This window comes from Oryctolagus cuniculus, chromosome 6 (assembly GCF_964237555.1).
Source record: "Oryctolagus cuniculus chromosome 6, mOryCun1.1, whole genome shotgun sequence".
Taxonomy (NCBI): domain Eukaryota; kingdom Metazoa; phylum Chordata; class Mammalia; order Lagomorpha; family Leporidae; genus Oryctolagus; species Oryctolagus cuniculus.
In genome coordinates, this window is record NC_091437.1 from 139,964,074 (window position 1) to 139,991,205 (window position 27,132).

The 27,132-nt window shown below is 36.3% G+C and overlaps 1 long non-coding RNA gene across 3 annotated transcripts in view; it reads right to left on the reverse strand.

Moving 5' to 3' along the window:
* LOC103348116 (uncharacterized) overlaps nt 1-27,132 on the reverse strand; it is a 67,294-nt gene that overhangs the window by 12,692 nt on the left and 27,470 nt on the right. For all 3 annotated transcript variants that reach the window (XR_011389511.1, XR_011389512.1, XR_011389510.1), the window contains 3 exons: nt 7,450-7,574; nt 4,077-4,135; nt 3,119-3,197 (listed from right to left, as the gene is read on the reverse strand). This is a non-coding gene — a long non-coding RNA (uncharacterized lncRNA). The remainder of the gene's footprint in view (nt 1-3,118; nt 3,198-4,076; nt 4,136-7,449; nt 7,575-27,132) is intronic.

The window sequence follows — 27,132 nt, forward strand, 5'->3', positions numbered from 1 at the left end:
AATGAGAAACAGAGGTACAAGAAACAAAGAAATGGAAAACAAACAAAAAAGGAAGAATTAATCTCTTATATTGTACTAATTATTTTAAAAGGAAATGGTCTAGGTTCTGGAGTTGCGGGTAAAGCCACCACTGGAGACACAGGTATCTGATATGGGTGCCGGTTCCAGTCTTGCATACTTTACTTCTGATCTAGCTCCCTGTTAATGGCCTGAGAAAATCTTCAGAAGATGGTCCAAATATTGGAGCCCCTGACACCCATGTGGGAGACTTGAGTGAAACTCCGGGCCTCTGGCTTCCATTTGGCCCAGTGCTGGCTATTGCAGCCATTTGGGGAGTGAACCAGCAGGTGGAAGATTTCTTATGTTATACAACACTAATTTTAAACTCAGGTATATGGGCTGGCACTGTGGTACAGGGGGTTAAGCTGCCACCTGGAATGCCAGCATTATATATGAGTGCTGGTTCAAGTCCTGGCTGCTTTACTTCCCACCCAGCTTCCTTCGAATGTGCCTGGGACAACAGCAGAAGATGGCTCAAGTGCTTGGACCCTTGACACCCACATGGGAGACTCAGATGGGGTTATGGTTCCTCGTTCTGGCCTTAGTCCCAGCAGTTTTTGTGGATAAAATATACCTCTTTCTTTTTCTTTAACTCTGCTTTAAAATAAATAATTCAGGAGTGGATGAGTTGATATATTAATATCAGATAAAATCTATTCCAGACCAACGAAAATCATTGAATACAAAAAGTGACACTGCCTAATTGGGGAATAAAAGAATCAACCCACCAAGAAGATCTCACATGTATGTGTAGTTAGTCTAAGAATGTATAATGAATCAAAATATATGAAAGAAAAATGGAAAGAAAAAATTCAAAATTAACATGACAATGTTAAAAGATCTACAAATATCATTTATGCAATGGAACATTATAGAACATAAATATAGAAAAGGCCAAGACAGTGTTATCAACCAAAAGGATCAAATTGATAATTATAAAGTATTCCATCCAAATACAGAAGAATACTAATTTCTCATGTGCCCATAGAAGCTTTTCTAGAATGTATCTATATCTTGACACATAAAACAACCCTCAAAAACTTTTTTAAAATGAAGTATTGCAGTTTCTCTGACCGCAATAAAATTAAACTAGAAGGCAATAGTGGAAAGAAAACAGAAAAAAAAATCCTCAAGCATTTTGAAATCAAATAATTCATTTCAGGACAATATATGAATTACAAGGAAGATAAAATGAAAATATACCATAGCAAATTTATGGGATGTAGATAATGCAGTGCATAGACATATAATATTTCATGCTTTCGTTAGGATATTGATTTGCAACTTTTCTCTTTTCTAATTTCCTATCCCATGCACTAGAGGAAAAAGGACAAATAGACTCAACACAAGCCAAAGAAATGAAATAAAATTAAAAACAAGAAAATATATAAAATCATGATAAAAATAAGAAAAAATAAAATAAATTAAGAATGCCAGACATTAGCCTTAATATCTTCAAAATATACAGTAAAAGAATAACAAAGTGGAAAGAAAAAGAAAATATATGGGACTAGGGTTGTGGCATAGCAGGTAAAGCTGCTGCCTGTGGCACCAGGATCCCATATAGGGGCTGGTTTGAATCCCAGATGTTCCACTTCTGATTCAGCTAATGGCCTGGGAAATGCAACAGAAGATGGCCCAAATGTTTAGGTCCTTTCCACCCATGTGGGAGGCCTGCAAAATGCCCCTGGCTCCTGGCTTTGGCCTAGTCTTGTCCCATCTGTTGTGGCCATCTGAGAAAGGGAACCAGTAGACAGAAGATGTCTCTCTCCTTTTCTCTCTGCAATTCTGACTTTCAAATAAATAAATAAATCTTACAAAAAAGAAGGAAAAAAACAGCTGCCAATATCAAAAATAAAATAGAGATCATTAGAGACTTTATCCATTGAAAGGCTAATAAAATGCTATGAACAACTTTATGCTTATATATTAAAAAATGTAGAAAATATGGAATAATTCCCCAGACTACCAAAACTCGATCAAAATCAAATGGACAACATGAATAGCCTTATAACCGTAAGAGGAGTTTGTAATTTAAAAGGTACAGATAAAGGAGTCCCCAGGTACAATTACTTAATTGGACAAATCTACCAAAAATTGCAGGCTGAATTAACACCAATTATAGTACAATCTCTTAAAGAAATTTCCTGAGAGTATTACCCTGATGCCAAAAGCACACAGAGCATGCATTTATATTCACATGAGGAAAATAAGGACTTATAATATTATGCAAACATCCTTCACAAAATATTGAGGTGAAAAGAATTATGTATCCTGAGGATGTTGGATTTTTCTTCAGGTATAAGAGCTGGTTCAGCACTTGAAAATCAAACAATGTAATCCACTATTCCAACAGGTTAAAGAAGACATTTCACATGGCTGCACCAATTATGTGAAACCAATGACTAGTGTGAAACACATATAAGGAAACTCTAAAATTCTGACAATAAAAGACAAATTCTCCAGCTACAAAATAAGTCAAATACATGAACAGACATTTTACCAGTTAAAGTAATGGCAAATAAGCAAATGAAAATATAACTACATTACCCCCTAGATAACTGAAAAGTTAAAAGAACAATAAGATACCACAATCATCGAGTGGAATGTATTGTATCACTGGAATATACTGGTTCTGATATTGCTTGTATGCAATATGCTGTCATAGGAATGCATAGAATCTCTTATTTTTCTGTGTAGTAATATATATTTCAGAAACTGTAGATTATATATTTAAAAATCTGTGCCACTTTAAATGGAACTTTTCTACATGAGCAGTGTGTACGTGCTTAGAAAATCAAATTTTATTATTTTATTAGATTTTATTAGAATAGTAGAGTGTCTATTAAGTTAGAGACTGAAGTGTTTGAACCTTACCTGCAAAGACATAAGAATTCTGGACTAGAAATATAGTTTATCACCTATAGCAAAAACAATAGCCATATCAGAACCAGCTCTGCACTCCCTCGAGATGTTGGAAGAGCCAAAGGTTACCAGTACATGCAGTGGGCCGCGCTACAGATGGGGAGATCTGAAATTAGGATCTGACTCTGATTACCTAGGGCTGGCTGTTATTGTCCTGTGTGTTCTCCTCTCTGGAGCAGGATCAAGACGTTATCTTTAGTGTTGAATCATCTCTGAGGAGAGGAGGATAACTTTGTTATCCTGGAATGACTTTGCTGATGGGGGGTGGCTGTAGTATAGTAGTCAGGAAATCAATCTGCCAAATGACCCAAAGGGAGATGCTGGTTCTAAGCTTCCAAAAATGTTTACTACTTGAATTCCCTTTAAAAGCAAGTCCGTGACCGTTGCTCAGAAAACCCACACAGCAACAGAACATGCTTGTGGAGGTTTGTGCCTCAGACTAGTCCAGATTATTAGTAATCATAAATTCTCGGTAGGAGAATTTATATTCCATCCTATTATCTATCCTCCATCCCTGCCACACACACACACACACACACACACACACACACTCCTCCTTTGAACCAGTCATTTAAAGAGTATATATTCTCTAAATATTTTAGGAATTTTCCAACACAATAAAACTGTCCCTGGCTTTATAGACCAAAATTATAGTTGGTGATACAGAAAGATAACAAATAAGTACAATACATAAATTAGGCATATTATAGATTTTTATATGCAGGGTTGAAATAGGCAATCATTAAGATATTTATTTAAAGAGGTAGATGAGAAGGAAGAGATGGAAGGCAAGAAGACAGGTTCTGACACAGTTACAACAATATATTCCAGCCTAAAGAAGCCTGGAAAAATGATAGTCTTGGAGAGCTGAGCTATTCAAGGATTTTTAAAAAGCAATATTTGAAAAAGCTCTGTTCAAACTCCAGTGATTGACATCTGTGGTTGCCTAGGGACCAAGAACACTTAATGAGTATCCATTGTTTAGTTATCAAGCCTGATTGTATCTAAGACAGATTCCAGATAAAGTTGAATGCTCAGGGGTACAAACAGATAATAAGGAGAGATATTAGGTCACTACCCTTCCTATTTACCTCCCAAGATTTGGAAGCATCATCCTTTCTGAGAACTGGAAACACTGCAGCAAGGGGTGCTGAGGAAATATGGTCTATTAGTCATATTAGCTTTACTTTTATTCTCAAAATTATTTTTGACAAATTGACTGCATCAGAAAAAAAGACGACCTGAGAACCCTAGAGTATTAACATATGTATATACTTTCTCCAGGTAAGCATATAACAAAATAAGAATGCAAATATGCTATTGGCACAGATTTTTTTGCAAGAATAATATGTAAAAACATGAAGACATTGATATATAAACTAGACTTACATATCCAAGTGTTTGTTTACTTTATTAAATAAATTCTGATTGTATTGTTAGATAGGAAACCCATTCTTATTCCTTTTGTACTGGTTTCCTGATAATTTCAGTGCATAATCATATTGCATTTTATCTTAATCTTAAATACTATATATCATATAAAATATGAGTTATATATGATTGTAGACAAAAGAAGGGATTGTTTAAAAGTAGAGAAGTAGCTTCTCAAATCATAATAAATGAGAAACTACAATCAAGTTCTAATTTCATGCCTGAACTTCTAGGGCTCAGGCAAAAATGTTAACATAGGGTGGGTTCAGATCAATAAAATCATAAACAACAGTGAGAGAATTTGTACTTTAATTCATGGGCCATCTATTCATTATCCATATATTGATACGGATGATGCCACTACATTAAAAAAAGTAGCATTGATACACATGAGGAATATGATTTCTTTCAGTCACTAAATACCAGAGCTGATACACTCTTCTCTATTCAACCTTCCTCTCTATCCCCTCGAATCATTCATCAAAGCACTTGGTGATATCAGGGGTTTTTAAAAACTATTTAGTCAGTTAAATAGCAGAGGTTTTCTATAATAATAAATAATGGTTTCTATTTCTTAGAGGTCAAATGTGTGTTCTCAGAAGATGTAATATGATAAGACTTAAAATGTTTATTTGTATGTCAACCTAGATATTGTAATAGCCTATTTTATGCTTGAGGATAAACCTTAAAATTGATTCCAGCCAACTCTAAAATTTTTCTCAAAGGATAGCTTTAAATTAGTTGAGAAAGTGAATGAGAAGGTGACAGAAAATCCACGTATCTGTACTCTGATACCTCGAAGAGTTCTTTCTGTGCCAGAAACAGGATCTCAAGCAATTTAAGCCTTTGAGAAATTAGTCTGGGGTCATTCCTGGTCAGGTGCAGTTTAATGTGTGTCTGAGGTACATGGGTACACATGAAAACTCTTGAATACAACTGAAGTGTTCATTTATCTTCAAAATTATAGATTTTTATAATTTATAAATATTTCATTGTTATTGAAGATGGCCAAGTAAAAGCAAAAGGAAAAAATAATTTTTGCACAATGCTGGAGAGGAGGGACTGCTGGTTGCATTTTGATTGCTATACTGTTTTCTTGTCTTAGCTGTTCATCTAATAAAAATAATCATTTAAAAATTTTGTCTTTGTCTCTACATTTAATAATGTTTAACATTTTCTATTACCATAAGCATATACATATCTTATATTTATATATTACATTTAATGGCTGTTTGAAATAGTAAATCTTGAAGTTTCCTGAAGAAAATCTGTATTATTGAATATTTAAGCTGTCTCTAAATTTTTATCTAACAAATAAGGATAAAGTATTTTGATTCTTAATTATTTTGGATATCAAGGTTTATTTCACAATGGGAGAACTATGTTACATAAAGTTCTTTATAAATATTTGGAGATGATGTTCTCAAATTGTTAAAATGCTTTCTGTTTCATTCTTTGCATTCTAGGATACTTCTTGTTTTTATGAAAATTCTTAACAATAGGAGAGGGTATGTGGAACAGCTGTTATGCCACTGCTTGGGTGGAATCTCGACTTCTTTACTAAGTGCCTTGGTTGGAGTCCCAACTTTGCTCTCTATTCCAGACTCCTGCTAATGCACACCCTGGGCAGGGAGCAGCAGGTGACGACTGAAGTTGTCGGGTCCTTGTCGAGTTCTTGTTGAGTTCTTGTTTCCAGGGTTCACTCTGACTCACCTTGACTTTTGTGGGTTTGTAGGAATTTTGGAAGTAAACCAGTCAAAGGGAGATTGATTCATTCTCTCCACCCCCCCCCTTTTTCAAACAAGGTAAAGAAATATATATTGCTTTTAAAAGGAAAACACCAATCCAACAACATATCAAAGAAGGTGATAAAAGTAGTATTTCATGATACCACTCAGAAAATTATTTTTAGCTGTAGAAACATGCTGCCCATGAGCAGCAAGCCTAGGAATTGGTGGTGCCCTATGGCAGCATTAGCACACTCCTCCCACCAGCATTGTATTGTAGGAGTGTGGGGCTTACAGTCTCTGTTGTGAGTGCTCATGCACTCTGCTGTTGTAGAGAGAAAGCAACTGCAAACAATCTGTAAATGAATTGCACAGCTGGATCTTAATTTTTTCTATGCTGTTTTAATAAAAATTTTTTATTAGTGAATTTGTGAATTTAGATATTTTTCATCAATCTATCTTTTTATCTCTCCCTGTACTTTAAAGAAATTAGTTAATTAGCCTGTTTATTTGAGCCAGACATAGAGAAGTAGACAAGAGTCAGAAAAATAGAGCCCTCGTCTGCTGGTTCACTCCACCAATGCCCACAGAGGATGGGCTGTGGTAGGTGGAAGCCGGAAACCAAAAATTCAGTCCACCTTTCCTTTAGGGGTGGCAGGAACCCAATTACTTGAGACATCACTGCTGACTGCCAGAGCCTGCAATAGCAGGAAGCTGAAGAGAGAAGCTGGGCACTAAACAGATCCTTGGAGATGAGACACAGCATTCTAACTGATGTTTGAATCTATAGGCTAAAGGGCCACTCCTCTTCCTGTACTTTAACTTTTTCATTTTTATTCTTTGGTTATTCACACTAGTAGTTTAATGACTCTCTATAATTAACTTTACTGCAAAAATGGACTCTCATATTGTCTCATATAGACAAAAGAAACAAGTCTAAAAAAATATTTTCTTAATTTTATGGTATTTTTCCACTAGCGGGAACAAGTGGGAAGTGAAGTTGGTGCGTATAGGAAGGAACGTTTTGTTACTGGTGTTATTATATGTGGGTGTTGTGTTTTCTCCTTTATTTTGCATGAGATAGGCTGGAAAATTAATTGACCCTCACAAGCATCCCTAATTATTGAGAAAACATGAGTGTGTGAAACAAATTGTCTGCCTTCCAGTATTCTAGATCTTTACTTAATGCTTCTGGAAAGTTTACATCAGCTATGACTTGCCTCCATCCACCTCTATACCCTCCATCCTCTACAGGAATAATCCTGTTATACTTTCCTTGCTGCACAAACCTAAGAAAAGACATTACCTTGTTATCTGAATCAGCAATCGATGATCTACTTGAAGGTTTCCTATTTTAGGCTCTGGATATGTCAACTTACATGAATTCAGTCTATTGCCCTCAGAATGTAGAACCACGTTCACCTTTATTCCCTAAGTTAGTGGGGAAAAAAAATCGATGTAAGCAGATTTAGAAAAGCCTTGGAAGTCTCTGAGATCATTATTTTGCAAGAGAAAATTCCACAGAGCCAAGGGTACCCAGCATGGATTCCCATCCACTCTTCTTTGGTTCATGACATTAAATAAGGGGAGATTTTGCTTCTGTGCAACCTTTGGAAGAGGTGAAGTTGGGTGTTGTTTTTCAAGTACCCTTGATCTAAAGAAAGTGTCCTTGTTCACACAGTAGTAGCTGTGTTGGCTAAATTTAAATTGTTGTACCTGGGTCTCACTTTGGGTAATAAAATTTAGGGAGTCCCTGCTCTCTAAGTTCCTGACCTTCTTTTTCTTGGAGCATTTACTTTAGAAAACTTTCTTGATAAATACCTTTGAAAAGACTCTTGTCACTTTCACAATACAGGACTTTCATTGTCAAAGGGCCAGAGCCATCTACTTGAAAGAAATCTTAAGGCAGGAGAATCCCAGCTGCCTTGTTGTGAATCTATGTCCTGCTGTGAAGGTTAGAGGAAGCTTAGTTTTCCTTTGGTAAGGCTAATTAGCAAACATATACTTAGATCTCCCCCACCCCAGTTCTAACTCCCTCTGCTGCATATTTCATGAAGGGGCACTTTCCAGCTTCCTCTGTACTCTCTCTCCTATGGCTGGCAATAGCATAAGAATAAAATCAGTTTCTGTGTACATCTCATCTTGAGTAATACATTAATAGCTTCAATGTATACTAGCTGCATGATATTAGGCACATTGCTAAACCTTCCTTTGGTTCCTTTATTTGCAAACTAAAGAGAAGAATCTCCATGTGACAGAATTTTTGAGAATATTTAGTGAAATAATACACAATAGCATGTAACTAATGGCATGCATTACACAGTGAATACAAATCATTCTCTCTGTACTTCCTTCACCAGGAGAATAAACTTTATATGTACACCCACAGATTTCCTAGGCATTGGCTGTGGCATTAAACTTGACCATACCAAATGTGTGGAGGAATATGAGTGCCCTTTATTGGTATCCTTGCTTCCCTAATCATTAATCTGGGAGTATCTTTTTTGTTGCCTCTCTCTACTGTGGTAATGTTGAGAGTTGAAATCTAATCTCTAGAGAGTCAACTAAGAGAAAGAACTGCTCAAACTGAGATACAATGCCAGACTTCAAAACTTATACATATAGTTCCAAGCCTAGAAACCAATACACATAATATAATGCAGAATTAAGTGATAGCTACAGTAAAAGTCTAAGTACAGGGTGATAAAGTGAAAATTGCTTACACCTTTGAAATGCAAACAAACTGTGACTCTGGAAAGTATTTCTGCTCTCTCATTTTAATTAAAAATAATGAGCTTTGTCAAAACTATTGTCTGGTTCTGATTTCTGACTTCCTCATGGAAGAGAAGCCTGTCCTAGCCTCCAGGAGGACTGGTTGCTTAATAGCTTTCCTCACATGTTGCCTAACCCTCTTCTGTCCTCTAGTGGTAAGCCATAGAATTACTTCACCCTTACTTCAAATCCCTTGTTGAAAACTGTTGTCTAATCCCTCCATGCCAGGTGTAGAAATGTTGAAACAGTTTGTAAGCCAAAGAACACCAGAGAAAATAATTTGAACATCTCTAAAAATATAATACAAAATAACTTGCACTACATATAGGCACCCCATTCATCCTTGATTCTATGTTGGTTTGACCAATGCTGGTTGCCAAGTTAATCTATAAGGAATATAATATTATTGTTAAATTATTATATTAAATGTTATATATAATAGAAGATATATAACATTTCTTTTAGACTTGTTAGTAATATTTTATATTGCTAAAATCTAAGCTCTTATATTTGACACTATGAATTCTCTATCATATTTACTATGAATAAAACTTCACAATGGCAATATATTTCAGCAATAACCATATGTTTTGTCATCTGCCCCTTATTTTAGTCTGCAACCACCTTTACCTGATATCTGTTGCAAAACTTACATTAAAAATATCTGAATAGGTTGATGTCACATCTTCCCTCCACATTCATACCTCAATCCACCTTCACCTGGCTTTTGGCTCCAAAGAAAGCCTTTGAAAATTATTTTGTTTAGGTTACCCATGAACTAGGTCAGGTGCATAGAAAAATAATGCTACATGTAGATTTCCAATGATCTTTACTCAAACTCTCAAGAGCACTATCCCCAAGAGATAATGATCTCCTTTTTCAGAATATTATTCTTTTGATTTCTGACACACGATTCTTTCAAAAATCTTTCTTCACTTTGTTCTTCCTTCTCCTCCTATCTTGGTATTCACCTTCCTGACTGTGGATGCTTTCAGTTTATGTTATAGACTCACATCCTCACTTTGAATTCAGAACAAAGCATATTTTCAGCTTCATTGTATAGTTTCATATTTCCATAAATTAAAATATAAAAATATACTTATTCCAAAAAGACAGATAGCATATGTTCTCCCTGATCTGTGAAACTAATAGAGTACCTAAAATATAACGTATTAGAGTGAACTGGACATTTTGAGATTCAATGATTGTTTACAAACCTTTTCTCTACTGTTGAGGAACAGTGTTTTTTTTTTCTTCATACTATTTCTTGAATCTCTTTACTTAGTGAAGGGTTAACCTTATGAATATAAAATGAAAATAGATCTTTGGAAAAATTAAGAGTGAGAATTGGAGAGAGAAGAGGAAGAAGGCTGGAGCATGAGTGGGAGGGAGAGAAGGTTGGAAAGTATAATTGTGTTCCTAAATCTGTGTATATGAAATACATGAGATTTGTATACCTTAAATAAAATTGAAAAATACATTTATGCATTTTAGAATCACCATTTCATCTTTTTTGAATCTCAAATTCATCCAAAACTAAGCATACCCTAAAATTTTAAGTTTTCCACATACAACAATATTGCAATCTATACATATTACATCACAGTCTATCTTTTCTCAGTACTTGTCTTAATTTTCTATCCCCAGTCTTCAAGCTGGGAATGCTGAATATATACTTTATCTCCACTTTCTTTTTCTCTTCATCTCAAGCATTGAGCCCATCAAGAAGTCAACGTCTTCACTCTTTGCCTCCAGCTCAACCTCCAAATGCATAGCTCAGAGCTCTGACATCAGTCTCCTCTTCACCTTGGGCAAAACTCCAGCTATAGGGCCATTGCTCTGGCACAGTAGGTTAAAGCCCCAGCCTGTAGCACCAACCTCATATATGAGCACTGGTTTGAGTCTTGGCTGCTGCACTTCCAATCCAGCTCTCTGCTGTGGCTTGGGAAAACAATGGAGGATGGCCCAAGTCCTTGGGCCCCTGCACCCACATGGGAGACCTGGAAGAAGCTCCTGACTTCAGATCATCCCAGCTCTGGCTGTTGTGGCCATTTGGGGAGTGAACCAGCAAATGGAAGAACTCTCTTTCTCTGTCTCTACCTTTCTTTGTCTTTCAAATAAAAAAAAAACAAAAAAAAAACAAAAAAAAACACTCCAGCCACAAGATCTCCTTTCTCACAATAGCAAATCCTTGTTTCTGATACTTGGCTTCCTATACAATTTTTTCCTAGATATGGGGGGGAAACAACACCATATATTGATGGCTCCTTAAGTACTAAAACCATGTACTATGTAATTTTTTCCCAAATACATTTTAAAGGTTTATTTATTTATTTGAAAGGCAGAGTTACAGAGAGGCAGACTCAGAGGCAGAGGCAGAGAGAAAGGATTTCCATCTGCTAGTTCACTCCCCAGATGGCCACAAAAGCCAGAGCTAGGCTGATTTGAAGCCAGGTGCAGGGGTTCAAGGACTTGGGCCATCTTCTACTGCTTTCCTAGGTCATAGTAGAGAGCTGGATTGGAAGTGGAACAGCTGGGACTCGAACCAGTGCCCATATTTGATTCTGGCACTGCAGACCAGGGCTTTAACCTTCTGCACCACAGCGCTGGCCACTACCCAAATACTTTTGCCATACAACTCCCAATGTGCATCTCATCAGCACATTTACTCTTTGCCTTTTGGTTCAATAAATCTTATAAAGTAAAAGTTACAGAGAAAGGGAGAGGAGGAGGGCAAGGGGAGAGGGAGAGGGAGAAAGATCTTCCATCTGCTGGGTCTCTTCCCAAGGGCCAAAATGACTGGAGTTGAGCCAAGTTAAAGCTGGGAGCTTGAAACTCCATCAAGGAACTGTTCCATCTTCCACTGATTTCCTGGGCACATTAGCAGGGATCTGGATTGGAATTGGACCAGCTTTCACTGGAACGATTGTCCATTCACTCTTCTGATTATGCTGTATAATTTTCCTGTATCACTTACCACCTTCCAAAATAAGATATACTTTTTTATGTTGAAATCTGCTTGCTCATTTTTTTGTCCACTAGAATAGAGATGCCATAAGGGGAGCGGTTTTTCATACAAGAGCCTTGTATATAGTAGGCAGTTAATAATAATTTGATGAATGAAAAACAAAATCAGTATGTCAGTTTAAGAAATCCACATCATGTGAAAGATGTTAAATGCGGCAACATGTTTTGACAAAACCATTAAAAAACTGCCTACTTTTTCTTCAAGTTATTTTGTTTTATCTGTTTGAAAATTAATTTAAATTGGCATGAGAAATTATATGCCTTGTTTCATTTGGCAAGATATTATGGCAAATATGTACATTACTCATTTTTTCCATGTTTCTAGACATCTATTGAAACATTACAGGACTGTACTTATTTAAGGAATCTAAATAAAGGCAAATATATAAACACAGAGAATAAACTCTGGTTACTGGGGTCAGAAATGGGGAGAAGAAATGGAAGGGGCAAGTCAAATGATACAAAGTGGAACATATGTAGAAAGAGCAAGCTGAATGATTTGTTTTACACCATAGGACCTTAACAATGGTGCACTGAATCAAGGATTGTTGCTACGTTGAGTACAGCTTCTCTTGCTGAGAGGGAGAATAGGTTACCATGTATGATGGACAGGTTACTTTGTTCTACTATAATAATATATTTTATAACAGTGAATTATATTCTTTAAATATATACGTTGAAATTTACTTTAAAAATCAAAGTCATAAAGAAAACAGGTTAAGGAACTAATCTAAACTGTCAATACATTAAGATTTTTCATGACTTTCCAGATTATTACAACAGCACATTATAAAAAGCAAAGTGGAAAAAATGCTTCTATTGAAAAATAAGATTTGATAGAATATATACTTCTGCTCATTAATATAATTCAGTCCCAAAATATTCAGACACTAAATTTACCCAATTTATTTCAGAAATATCAAAATACTAAAAATATTTTATCAATATGTATTACTTAGTTTATTAATTGATTCATTTATTTGGAAGGAATAGTGTCTCTCTCTTTCTCTCTCTCTCTCTCTCTCTCTCTCTCTCTCACACACACACACACACACTCTTCCATCCACTGGATCAGTCTGTGCATGCCACAACAGGCAGTAGCCATCAAGTTCTCCCAAGTCTCCCACCTGGATAGCGGGGACCCCAGCACTTGAACCATCATGTGCTCCCTTCGGGGTGTGCATCAGGACGAAGATGCATTGGGAAGAGAGGCAGGACTTGATCCCAGGCACTCCATTATGGGAGGTCGGCATTCCAAGCAGCAGCCTTACCCTTGTGCTTTGTGCCTACCCCTATTTTACTTGGCAATTCAAATATATTTAAATGTAACTCAATAAAGTCATTTACTTTAGCAACTGTGGAATATAAACAGGTCACAGGAGAATTCTGTCTAAGAGGAACAGAATTTATGTACTACTTTTAGAAAGTAAGATATTTTAGGCACTGGCGCTGTGGTGTAGCAGGTAAAGCTGTGGCCTGCAGTGCTGGCATCCCATATGGGCACCGGTTTGAGGTCCTGGCTGCTCCACTTCCAATCCAGCTCTCTACTATGGCCTGAGAAAGCAGAAGATGGCCCAATCAACAACAGGAGTCACTGTGTACTTCCTCCCCATGTGGGACCCCTGTTCTTAATGAGTTGTACTATGAGAATTAACAGTAAAACTAGTCTTCAAACAGTACTTTATACTTTGTGTGTCTGTGTAGGTGCAAACTGTTGAAATCTTTACTTAGTATAGAGTTGATCTGTATATAAAGATAATTAAAAATGAATCTTAATGAAGAATGGGATGGGAGAGGGAGTAGGAGGTGGGATGGTTTAGGGGTAGAAGGGCAGGTATGGGGGGAAGAACCGCTATAATCCAAAAGTTGTACCTATGTAATTTATATTTATTAAATAAAGGCTTTATATATATATATATATATATATATATATATATATATATAAAAGATGACCCAAGTCCTTGGGCCTCTATTCCCATGCAGGGGACCTGGAAGAAGCTCCTGGCTCCTGGCTTCAGGTTGGTGCAGCTCCAGCCATTGCTGCCAGTTGGGGAGTGAATCAGTAGATGGAAGACATCTCTCTCTCTCTGCCTCTCCTTCTCTGTGTAACTCTCACTTTCAAGTAAATAAATAAATCTTTAAAAAAGGTAAGATATTTTAAATCTATCATTCAAATGTTCTAATACTAGCATTAGAATTCCAAAGTCACTCTAATAGGCATGTTACTGTATTTCCTTACTTTCTTATTATAGAATGGTTGATAAGATCCTCTTCAAGAGGGTTTGGCATTTATAATTGAACAATGGAAATATGTCAAAGAACATTTTTACTGAACTCATTATTTTTATTCTGTATCACTAATTCTTGCCCCATTAATGAACTTCTACAGTGTATTTAAGTATGTTTTACTGTTCCTGTCATTTCATCACTTCATTGTCTTGAGATTTCTTTTATAATTTACCACTAAAGAGGAAATTAACATGTATAATTCACTTAAAAATAATTTCATACCTTTAATTTGAAAATAACATTTTATTTCCTATTGTTTTGAAAGAACACTATAGACTAAGCAATAGATATGTGATTGTCCTTCATTTTTTAATAATTTATTGTATTTTATAGGTCATATTGAGTTATATGTTTGAGATGTAGGTTACATTTTGAAAATATATACTTTTTAAACTATTTTATTTGAAAGATAGAACAATACAGAGAGAGAGACACACACACAGAGAAATATCTTCTACCCACTGGTTTATTCCCAAAATGGCCCCCACAACAGCCAGCTCTGGACCAGGCCAAAGCCAGGAGACAAAAACTCCATCCTCATCTCCTACATGTGTATCTGGTGCCTAGTGCTTGGGTCATCCTCTGCTACCTTTCCAGGCACATTAGAAAGAAGCTTGATTAGAAGAAGAGCAGCTAGTAATATATTCAGCCCTCCAATATCGGGTGCTGGCGTCAAAAGCTGTAGTTTAACTTGCTGTGCCATAGCGCCAGGCCCAAAATACACATTTTCCTTTGGGATTGGCTTATTTCACTCAGAATAATGTTTTCCCAATTCCTAACAGGGATCACTTTTCAGTTAAAATATAAACACCTAAGAATAATTGTGTGTTAATTACAGAATTCAACCAACGGTACTAGAACAAAAATAATACTAAAATGGATAAAGTATTACATTGTGCATCAACGGTCAGGACAAGAGCTGACCAAGTCACTGTTTCTCATAGTGTCCATTTCATTTCAACAAGTTTCCCCTTTGGTGCTCAGTTAGTTGTCGCCAATCAGGGAGAACATATGATATTTGTCCCATTGGGACTGGCTTAATTCACTGAGCATGATGTTTTCTATAGAGTACATGTCCCATAATTCCTTTATCCAGTCTACTGTTGATGGGCATTAGGGTTGGTTCCAGGTCTTTGCTATTGTGAATTGAGCTGCAATAAACATTAAGGTGCAGACAGCTTGTTTGTTTGCCAATTTCATTTCCTTTGGGTAAATTCCAGGAGTGGGATGGCTGGGTTGAATGGTAGGGTTCTATTCAGGTTTCTGAGGAATCTCCAAACTGACTTCCATAGTGGATTAACCAATTTGCATTCCCACCAACAGTGGGTTAGTGTCCCTTTCCCCCCACATCCTCCCAGCATCTATTTTTGGTAGATTTCTGAATGTGAGCCTTTCTAACTGGGGTGAGGTGAAACCTCATTGTGGTTTTGATTTGCATTTCCCTGATTGCTAGAGATCTTGAACATTTTTTCTTGTGTCTGTTGGCCATTTGGATTTCCTCTTTTGTTCTCCATGATAAGTGAAAACTAACTGAGCACCAAAAAGGAAACCTGTTAAAGTGAAATGAACACTATGAGAAACGGTGACTTGATCAGCCCTCACCCTGACTGTTGATGAGCAACTTGATATATTATCCCTCTTAGTATTTTATCTTGTTTGTTCTACTTAATACTTTTGGTTGAATACTGTAATCAATACACAATTCTTCTTAAGTGCTGAAACTTAACTGAAAAGTGATCACTGTTAAATATAAGAGTGGGAATAAGAGAGGGAAGAGATGTGCAATTCAGGACATGCTCAAGCTGACTTACCTCAAACGGTAGAGTTAGAAACATACCAGGGGATTCCAATTCAATCCCATCAAGGTGGCATGTACCAATGCCATCTCACTAGTCCCAGTGATCAATTTCTGTTCACAATTGATCATAATGATAGGACTAAGAACCAAAGGGATCACATAAACAAGAATAGTGTCTGCAAATACTAGCTGATAGAATCAAAAAGGGAGAGAACGATCCAACATGGGAAATGAGATACACAGCAGACTCATAGAATGGCAGATGTCCCAAACAGCACTCTGGCCTCAGAATCAGCCCTTAAGGCATGTGGATCTGGCTGAAAATCCCATGAGAGTATTTCAGGCATGGAAAGCCAAGACACTTTCGGAAAAAAAAAAAAAAAAAAAAAAAAAAAAAAACACCTAAATGAAAGTTCTCCGTGAGTTAGATCCCAGTGGAAAGAACAGGCCATCAAAGAAGGAGGTACCTTTCTCTGAAGGGAGGAAAGAACTTCCACTTTGACCATGGCCTTGTCTAAAAATTATCAGAGTCAGTGAACTCAGGGGGCTTCCATAGCCTTGGCAGCTCATGACAAGAGCCTAGGGTGATTACTGATGCCATAAACAAGAGTGTCAATTTGTTAAGTCAACACAGGAGTCACTGTGCACTTACTCCTCATGTAGGATCTTTGTCTTAGTGTGCTGTACATTGAGATTTAATGCTATAACTAGTACTCAAACAGTATGTTTCACTTTATGTTTCTGTGTGGGAGCAAACTGTTGAAATCTTTACTTAATGTATGCTAAACTGATCTTCTGTATATAAAGAGAAACGAAAATGAATCTTGATGTGAATGGAAGGGGAGAGGGAGTAGGAAAGGGGAGGGTTGCGGGTGGGAGGGACGTTATGGGGGGGGAAGCCATTGTAATCATAAGCTGTACTTTGGAAATTTATATTCATTAAATAAAAGTTTAAAAAAAAAGAATTCTGGGGATTCAGAAAATGCTAGTGGATGGTTTATGTAAACCCTCAGAGTGAAATGACCTTTTGTCATTTGTCAAAAAGCTCTGATGGGAGAGATTCTGATGTCTTTTTCTGTAGAGAAGACTGAGAGGAAAGGGACAATAGAACTGAGAATTACTTTCAAAGTAGCAGGGCAGGCACAAGTCCAATTAGTTCACAATCTTCTGTAAATTGTGGTCCTGGGTCCTACTCTCCTATTCTACCAGTTGCAGAAGCTCTATTAAAAATTAGCCTCTTAAAAAAATACACATTTTCATCATGACCCTCTTGATATCTATGTTGCTCTTGTTTTCTGGCTACTTATAACACTGTTGCTATTATAACAGTGTTCCTATAAACATTAGGGTATGTACCCATTAGAAAAGTGTTCCTAAGTTCACCAAAAGAGGGGTATATAAGATTGGAGTTCAATAGTGTGTTTATAAATAGCCTGTGACCAAAAAATAAGTCAAAATAGCAATAGGATTTTAAAAATAATTACAAATTACTGCATATTAAAACCAGGACAGAAATAATAACTAGTATTTATGTATGACAAGGGGAATTAGCTGAAAATTATTTAAAAGAAAATATGAGAAATAGGAACCTTCAGTTCAAATTGGAAATATTGCCAGGGATCAAACTTTAATCTCATTCTAAAAGCCAGACAATCTACAAAATCTTAACATTTCAGACCATCAGAGAATCGAGGACACAATGGAAAAATTCAGAAAGGACCTCGGTACCTCGGTGTAGCAGTTCTGAAACTACTTCACACTCCAGAGTTGCTTCTTCTCAGATAAAGGGAAATTTGAAAAGGTACTCAGCTGTCTAGTCAACAAGAGAACAGAAATTCAAATTACAATGTGTTTGGGGGCTGGCACTGTGGCATAGCGGGTAAAGCTGCCATCTGCAGTGTGGGCATCCCATAGTGGGCACCGGTTCGAGACCCGGCTGCTGCACTTCTGATCCAGCTCTCTGCTATGGCCTGGGAGGGCAGTAGAAGATGGCCCAAGTACTTGGGCCCCTGCACCCACATGAGAAGACCCGGAGGAAGCTCTTTGCTCCTGGTTTCAAATTGGCACGGCTCTGGCTGTTGCAGCCAGTTGGGGAGTGAACCAGCAAATGGAAGACCTTTCTCTTTGTCTCTCTAACGCTTCCTCTCTCTCTGAGTAGCTCTGGCTTCCAAATAAATCTTTAAAAAATAAATTACAGTGTGTTTTACCACACAATCACTTGGATGGCTATAAATAAATACACATATCTTCTTCTAACCAGCTTGTGAATTAGTGGAAACTCACATACACTGCAGATAATGATAAAGATATTATGGAAAACTGGTACCCCCCACTACTGGTTGGTTGCCTTATGGCCTACCAATCCAGGCGTACCAGGTGAGTGGCAGGAACCCACTCACTAGAGCTATCACCACTGCCTTTGAAGCTTTTCATTGGCAGGGATTTGTACTCAAGAGCCTGAAGAGACACGGATGGGTATCAAACCCAGGTATCCAGACATAGGATGTGAGTATCTCAACTGCTAGGCTTAACTTCCACTCCTCCCATGAACTTTTGGAAGTCTGTCATATATTGAAGTTTCCTCAAAATCCTTCTGATAATATAGATTGAATGCTTAATAAAACTTTACTTTTATGTCTCAATTTTCTCTATGCATATAAAATTTCATCACATTAACAGATACATCAACATTCATCATCCCCAATAACACTCTCATTTATAGTTCTTTACTTATTTAGAAATTATCTAGGTACAAAATATATCTCAGACAATGACATTCATACACAGTTTGTGAGCCACGCTCAGGTACTGCTAGATCATCAACTAATTTTGCTAACAGTGACTGTAGGATCTACAATGATAAGGTTGATGTGCTGAAATGGGATTTGTATAAAGATCAGCCTATGGTGAGCAGAATAGTAAAATTAGTTGATAATCTAGCAGTACCTAAGGATGTTTCAAAAAATGTATGAATGTCGTGTTCTGAGATACATTTTGTATATAGATAATTTCTAAATATATAAAAAAGGATCTCCTATGAAGCCTTGTTGTCTAAGGTTTCTATTACTTGCAATAGCGACAACCTAGGTTCCAAGTCTTTAATACATGGAATTTGGGGGGGGGGGGGACGTTAAATTCCAAATTACTATCCAGACCATAGCAGACAGGTATTCTATAGGGGAAACAAAAGTTAATGTTCTATTATATAATTTTGTAACTTATAACTCTTTTATAAATATATATATTGCCTGTGTTGCAACTAAATACACGTCTCACTGTCCTAGCAGGAAGGGTTTATAGAGCCAATAAAATACCTTTGGAGTCTAACAGGTAAATGGACTCTGCTGTTCCCTATTATTTTATGTGGGATGGTAAAGAAAGGAATTGCCTGAAACTGACAAGCCACAAGTTGTGAAAGTTGAAGATGGATTCTATATACAAATATAATTACTGTTTATTCATTTGTGTAGATGTTAGAATTTGTAATATCTATTCAGTATGCAATCCTAAAAAGCACATCATCTTTGTCATCATGGTTTAAGTTCTATGATGATCATTTTTTTCTAGCTAAAATGTTTACTTTTCCTGATTATAAAAGCAAACTATATTAACTATGAATAACGAAGATGAAAAAGCACAAAGATTCAGAAGTCATATGTGATACAAATCAGAAATGATTTCTGTTAACAGTTTGGTGTTTATCAATGTGTTTTTCTCCTGGCTATTTGTGAGCATTAATGGGTATGTGTGAGTGTGTTTCTGTGCACAAACAATACACACTTTGATGATCAACTCAGTTGTAGAAAACCGTAAGCAAAAAATAAACAAGTTTCCTCCAGAGTTTTATATAGAATTAGATGGATATAACTGTGTTAATTTTTCCTCTATTATTGGATATCAGTTTAACTTTTATGGTAAAGAATGCCCCCAAAAGTACAGAGAATCCAGGTATTCTATCGAACAATCATTGTTCATATCCTTTAATTCTGCCTTTGTCTTCAAATTCTTTACTGCCTTGAAAAGCAATAGCACATGTATGTATAAATTATATATACACCCACAGATCTGTAGGCACCGCTCTTTGTTTTATGTATACATATCTTCATTTGTCTCATAATGTTTTGCTTAAATGGTTGAAGTTGCTAGGCTGTAATTATCTTAAAACATGAGTCATGCTTCTGTCTTCATTGATTAATTCCTCCCTAAGTTACAAAAAGACCTTATAAACACTCTATTAGATTTATGATTTTCTTCCCTTCAAAAAGCAGGCATAAAGTGGGTGTTCCTCTGCTTCCATAAAACCTTACACAAGCCTTCATTTTAGCACTATCTCACCATGCACTAATTATTTGTTTGCAATTGTCTCTCCATTAAATAATGATCCTATTAAAGTAGTGCCTTTTTTTTTTAATTCAACCTAAATTCTTGGAACCTAGCAAAATTCTTGGCATACAGTAGACTTCAGGAAATAATTGTTAAATGAATGCAACTATCAAATCTCCTAAATCACTGTCACCAACTTTAATGGCACAATTTGTACAGTGGTGTTGACAGAATAGCTTAGTTTCATTAAGTTACCTTTAGAGATTTCACAGCTGCTGTACGAACAATGAATCATCCTTAGGTTTATTTATTTCCACATAAATTTACAAACCCTTAAAAGAATTTAAGGTATTTCTGAGCTTCCCAAGTGAATGATAATTTTTTTTAAACTTTTATTTAATGAATATAAATTTCCAAAGTACAGCTTATGATTACAATGGCTTCCCCCACATAACGTCCCTCCCACCCGCAACCCTCCCCTTTCCTACTCCCTCTCCCCTTCCATTCACATCAAGATTCATTTTCGTTTCTCTTTATATACAGAAGATCAGTTTAGCATACATTAAGTAAAGATTTCAACAGTTTGCTCCCACACAGAAACATAAAGTGAAACATACTGTTTGAGTACTAGTTATAGCATTAAATCACAATGTACAGCACACTAAGGACAAAGATCCTACATGAGGAGTAAGTGCACAGTGACTCCTGTTGTTGACTTAACAAATTGACACTCTTGTTTATGGCATCAGTAATCACCCTAGGCTCTTGTCATGAGCTGCCAATACTTACTGATTTCTGATTTAGACAGTGTCAACATCAAAAGAAACACAACCAGCACATTTCCTCAGCATGCTTAGAGTGTGACATTGGATCTCTATCCCTTTAGACAACTGTTATGGAATAAGTACTCACTAGTATCTGAAGAATACAGATTCTGTAGAAACGAAAACTTTTTAATTTTAAAGCATATTAGTTTTAAGTTATAGTTTGTGCCATTTATGGCTAATTAATAGTGATATGTTCAGATTTTTGTTTGAATATATATATATATATATATATTAACTATATTTGACTTCTTTTGATTCTCCCAATACTCCATGTACTGGAACTTCTAGCAGACCATGTGTCATATTCTGTTAGGAACCTACCATGGTGGCAACTTAATTAAATCTCAGAATTGTGATATTATATATTAAGCAGGCTAGCTAAATTTTATAAAAACCTAAAAATACCCTAAAGCACTTTGGAACTATGTTTGTCAAATAATGCATGTAATATTTTGTAATTCAGTATGAGGTCTTTCTGCTGACACTGTGTAAGACTGACAAAAGTAACTGGGTGCTTTGAGTTACTGAAAATGATTTAGCTCTAAGGTTGACACTGGACAATTGGGTTGAGCTCAATGTACACAATGAAATGTGACGTAAGTCAAATTCAGATTTAATTTGGATTCCTGGATCTCTTTCTGAGCAGTTCTAGTTGATTTGAAGTAACTGAAAGAGACAGGCAGGGGCAGGTCTTGTGTTAACAAGTTCACTGCTCCTTGGGATGCTCCCATCTCATATCAGAGTGCCTAGGGCCGAGTCTCACCTCTGCTTTCAATCCAGCTTCCTACTAATGCACACGCTGGGAGACAAAAGATGATGGTTCAAGTACTTGGGTTGCTGCCACCCCTGTGGGAGATCTGGAAAGAACTGGCTCCTGACTTCAAGCTGGCCCAGCCCTCAGTGCCGTGGGCCATTTGGTAGTGAGCCAGCAGAGGAAAGATCCATCTCTAGCATCTCTATCTCTATAAAATCTCTGTTTTGCCTTTCTTTTTCTTTTTTTTTTTAATATTTTATTTATTTTTTTGACAGGCAGAGTGGACAGTGAGAGAGAGAGACACAGAGAAAGGTCTTCCTTTACCGTTGGTTCACCCTCCAATGGCCGCTGTGGCCGGCGCACCATGCTGATCTGAAGCCAGGAGCCAGGTGCTTCTCCTGGTCTCCCATGTGGGTGCAGGGCCCGAGGACTTGGGCATCCTCCACTGCACTCCCGGGCCATAGCAGAGAGCTGGCCTGGAAGAGGGGCAACTGGGACAGAATCCAGCACCCCTACCGGGACTAGAATCCGGAATGCCAGCACCGCAGGCGGAGGATTAGCCTATTGAGCCGTGGCGCCAGCCTATTTTGCCTTTCAAATAAATTTTAAAAAAAATACATAAACCAGACAACTGTGGGATGTATCAATGCCACATGCTGGTTGAAGTTAATTGTATTTATGATATTGGCATGTTGGTGCAGCGGATTAAGCTGTCACCTGCAATGATGACATTCTCAAGAGCACTGGTTCGAGTCCCAGTTGCTCCACTTCTATCCCAGCTCCCTGATATTGTGCCTGGGAAATCATCAGAAGGCGGTGTAACATTTGGGGTCCTGTCACACACGTGAGAGACATATATGGAGTTCTGGGCTCCTGGCTTTGGCCTGGTTCAGTCTCAGACATTGTAGCCATTTGGGGAGTGAACTATGGAAGATCTCCCCCTCTCTTTTACTCTGCCTTTCAAATAAATAAATCATTTTGTGATATTTTATTTTTTCATGTGAATACATGGAGAACAGATTTAGGAGTTTATAGGACAATTCTAATATCCACCTCTACCTTCTGCCTCCTCTTCTTTCCTTCCTCCCTTTATCTGTCCCTTCTGCTTCTCTTTCTTCATTCTTTTTTACATTTTTGAGCTAACATTTTAATTAACATTATAATGGTTTAATGCTCCACTAAATAAAGAGATCAACAAGTAAAAAGAGTAATTCAGCAGTAATATAGGCAAGGGCTTTCAACAACAATCAAATGGAAAGACAACCATTTCATTCACATACAGATAATTTTAAAATAATCACAGATCATTAAAACTCTAGTAGTATAACATTCTTAACCACCAGTTGACAAAGAAATGAAACAGTTGGTCAAAATATATTTGCAACAACACTGCTACACACAGGCATTTTTCTTTAGTTTTTTTTTTTTATTTTTGGCTCACATATGTAAGGAATAACATGTGGTATTTGTGTTTCTACATCTGGCTTATTTCATTCAACATAATGTTTTCTAGTTGCATCCATTTTGATGCAAATAGTAGAATTTCATTCCTTTTTATATTGGAATAATACTCCATTGCATACATATGCCACATTTTCTTTATCCATCTATCTGATGATGGATATCTTGGTTGACTCCATATTTTGGATATTGTGAACAGAGCTGCTACAAACACAGTGGTGCAGGTATCTTTTTGATATAATATATTCATGTCTTGGGTATATAACCAGGATTCTGGCTATATGGCAAGTTTATTTCTAGTTTAAGAAGTCACAATACTATTTTCTACGATGACTGCACTAATTTACGTTCCAATCAATAGTTTTTAAGTGTTCCCCTTTCTCCATATATTTGCCAGTATTTGTTACTCTCTGTTTTTTGGATAATAGCTAATTAATTTCTGGGCTACCTTTCCTGATGCATTGATCTGTCTGCAACTTGTTATGCCAGCACAATGCTGCTTTAATACTATAGCTTTATAGTATGCTTTGAAACGATGGCTCCAGCTTGATTTCCCTCCCCCAACCTAAGGATTGCTTTGGATATTATGATTCCTTTGTGATTTCATATGGCTTTTTTTTTTTTTTTTAAAGATTTACTTACTTATTTTGAAAGTCACAGACAGTCAGATACATATCTTCCATCAGCTGATTCCCTCTCCAGATGGCCACAATTGCTAGCATTGGACCAAGTTGAAGCCAAGAGCTAGAAGCTTCATTTGGGCCTCGCATATGGATGGCAGGGGCCCAAGCACTTGGACCATGTTCTGCTGCTTTCCTACAAATCATTAGCAGGTAGGTGGGTCTGAGGCGGAGCTGCCAGGCCTCAATACTGCACCCATATGAGTTGCTGGCATTGCAGGTGATGGATTAACCCACTATGCCACAACACCAGCCCTCATATGAATTTTAGAACTTTTTTCTAATTCTATAAAGAATGCCAATGATAGTTTGATATTGGCTGTTAATCATAAATAGCCTTTATAATTTAAAATATGTTCCTTCTATACCTAATTTGTAGAGTGTTTATATCATGAAGGGTATTAAATTTTCAAATGTTTTCTCTACATTTATTGAGATGACAATATGGGTTTTGTTTCTCATTCTGTTAATGTGATTTATGACATTTATTGATTGGTGAATGTAGAACCACCCTTGCATCTAGGGGATAAATCCAACTTAATCATGATATATGATCATTTTGATGTTATTTTGGAGTTGTTTGGCTAGTATTTTATTGAGAATCTTTGCATCTATGGTCATCAATTATACAGGCCTATCGTTTTCTTTTTATGTTATATCTGGTTGGTTGGGAATCAGTGTGAAGCTGTTATCATAAAAGAAGTTTGGCAGAGTTCTATCCTATTCCATATTTTAGAATAGTTTGAAAAATATTAGAGTTAGTTCTTTAAATGTTTTGTAGAATTCAGTTGTAAAGCCACTAGGTTCTAGACTTTTCCTTGATGGAAGAATTCTAATTACTCTTCAATTTCATTCATTGTTATGGGTCTGTTAAGATTGTCTATATATTGTTGATTTAATCTTGGTAGATAATATATAATCAGAAGTTAACCCATTTTTTTTTAGGTTTTCCAGTTTATTAGCATATAGATTTTCATAGTAATTTCATTTTATCCTTTGTATTTAGTGGTGTCAGGTGTAATGTCTCCTTTAGCATCTCTAATTTTATTTATTTATTTATTTTCTTGTTACTCTGGATAAAAGTTTATTTTGTTTATCATCTCAATATATTTTTGTTTTCTTGATCTTGTGTATTATTTTTGTAGCTTCATTTAATTTCTTCCTACTCTGATCCCTATTATTTCTTGCCTCCTGCTGTTTTGAGGTTTTGTTTGTTCATGTTTTTCTAAGTCTTCAAGATGCATCATTTATTTGAGACATTTCTGTTTTTTAATGTAAGATCTTAATTTTAAAAACTTCCCTCATAATGCTGCTTATGTTGTATCCCACAGCTTTTGATATGTTGTGTTTTTTCATTCCTTTCAATATAGTTTTAAATTCCCTTTTTAATTTCTTCAGTTCCCATTGATCATTTAGTGGCATGTTCTTTAATTTCTATGTGTGTAGGAGTATTCTATTGTTCTTCTTGATTCCTAGTTTTATTCTTTTGTGGTCTGAGAAGATAGATGGTATGATTTCAGTCTTTTAAAATCTATTGTGATTTGATTATATGTGGTGTATCTAGAAAATGTTCCATGTGCTGATGAGAAGAGTGTGTGTTCTGCTGCTGTTGGATGCAATGTCCTGTAAATGTCTGTTAGGTCCATTTGCTTTATAGTATGTTTCAACTCTGATTTATCTTTATTGATTTTCTGTCTGGTTGATCTGTCCGCTGATCAGAGTAGAGTGTTGAAATCACCCATTGTTATTGTATTGGAGTATATTCGAATTCCTTTTATGTCTAATAGCATTTGCTGTATATATCTGGATGGTCTTCTGTTGGGTACACATATTTATGACTGCTATGTCTTCTTGCTGAATCAAAACTTTATCAAAATACAGTATCTTCATCTCTTTCTACAGTTTTGATTTAAAGACCGTTTTATCTGAAAAAAGGGCACCTACTCTTGCTCAAATTTGGTTTCCATTTGCCAGGTATATATTTTTCCAGTCCTTTACCTTCAGTCCTGTGTGTATCTTTGTAAAGTGTCTTATAGGCAGCTTATAGTGAGGTCTGGGTTTTTTTTTTTTTTTTTTTTAATTCATTTCTTTTATCCATTCAGCTTTTGGCTAGAGATCTTAATCCATTTAGTTTCAAAGTAAGTATTGATAGATAAGAACTCACACTTGTCACTTCACCTGATTGGATATTGATTATAGCAGCTCTGTTAGTGAATTTGGTGGTCATGTGTTTTCATGATGTTTACTTCTAAAGCAGGAACCCCCATTCAAGAGCTCCTGTAACGTTAGTTTGCTGGTGATGAATTCTCTCAAGTTTTGTTTATCTGGAAAATACATCATTTCTCCTTCACTTATAAAGGATAGCTTCATTAGATAAAACAAAACTTGAAATCAAGAATATTCTAAGACCTTGAATATATCATCCCACTTTCTTCTGACCTGTAGGGTTTCTGCTCAGAAATCTGAGATTAATCTGATTGGTTTTTAACTTGATGCTTTTCTCTTACTGTCTTTAGGATCTTTCCTTATCTTTACCTTTTGCTAATTTGACTAGAATGGAGAAGATCTTTTTGGGTTGAGGTGGCTAGGTGTCTTTTGAGCTTCCTGTATCTAAATGTCCATGTCTCTTATTTCTCCTTCAGGAATAACTATAATAGGAATTTTATGGTATCCCAAGTTTCATGTAGATTTTCTTCATTCATTTAAATTATTTTCTCTTTATTTTTGTCTGATTGGGTTATTTTGAAAGTCTTGCTCTCAGGTCAGAAATTCTTTTCTCTAATTGGTCTATTCTGCTGTTAAAGTGGTCAATCATATATTATTCCATTGACTGAAGATTTAATTTCCCAAACTTCTATTTGGTTCATCTTAATGATCTCTATCTCCTTAGTAATACTTTCATTAACATCACTCATTGATTTCCTCATTCTTTAACATGTTTTTCTAGCATCATATTAAGCTTTCTTACAATCTTTTTTATTTCTATTTCTGGCATTTCATAGATTTCCCTCAGATTCAGATCTAATTCTGGAGATAATTGATTGTGGTCTTTTGCAGG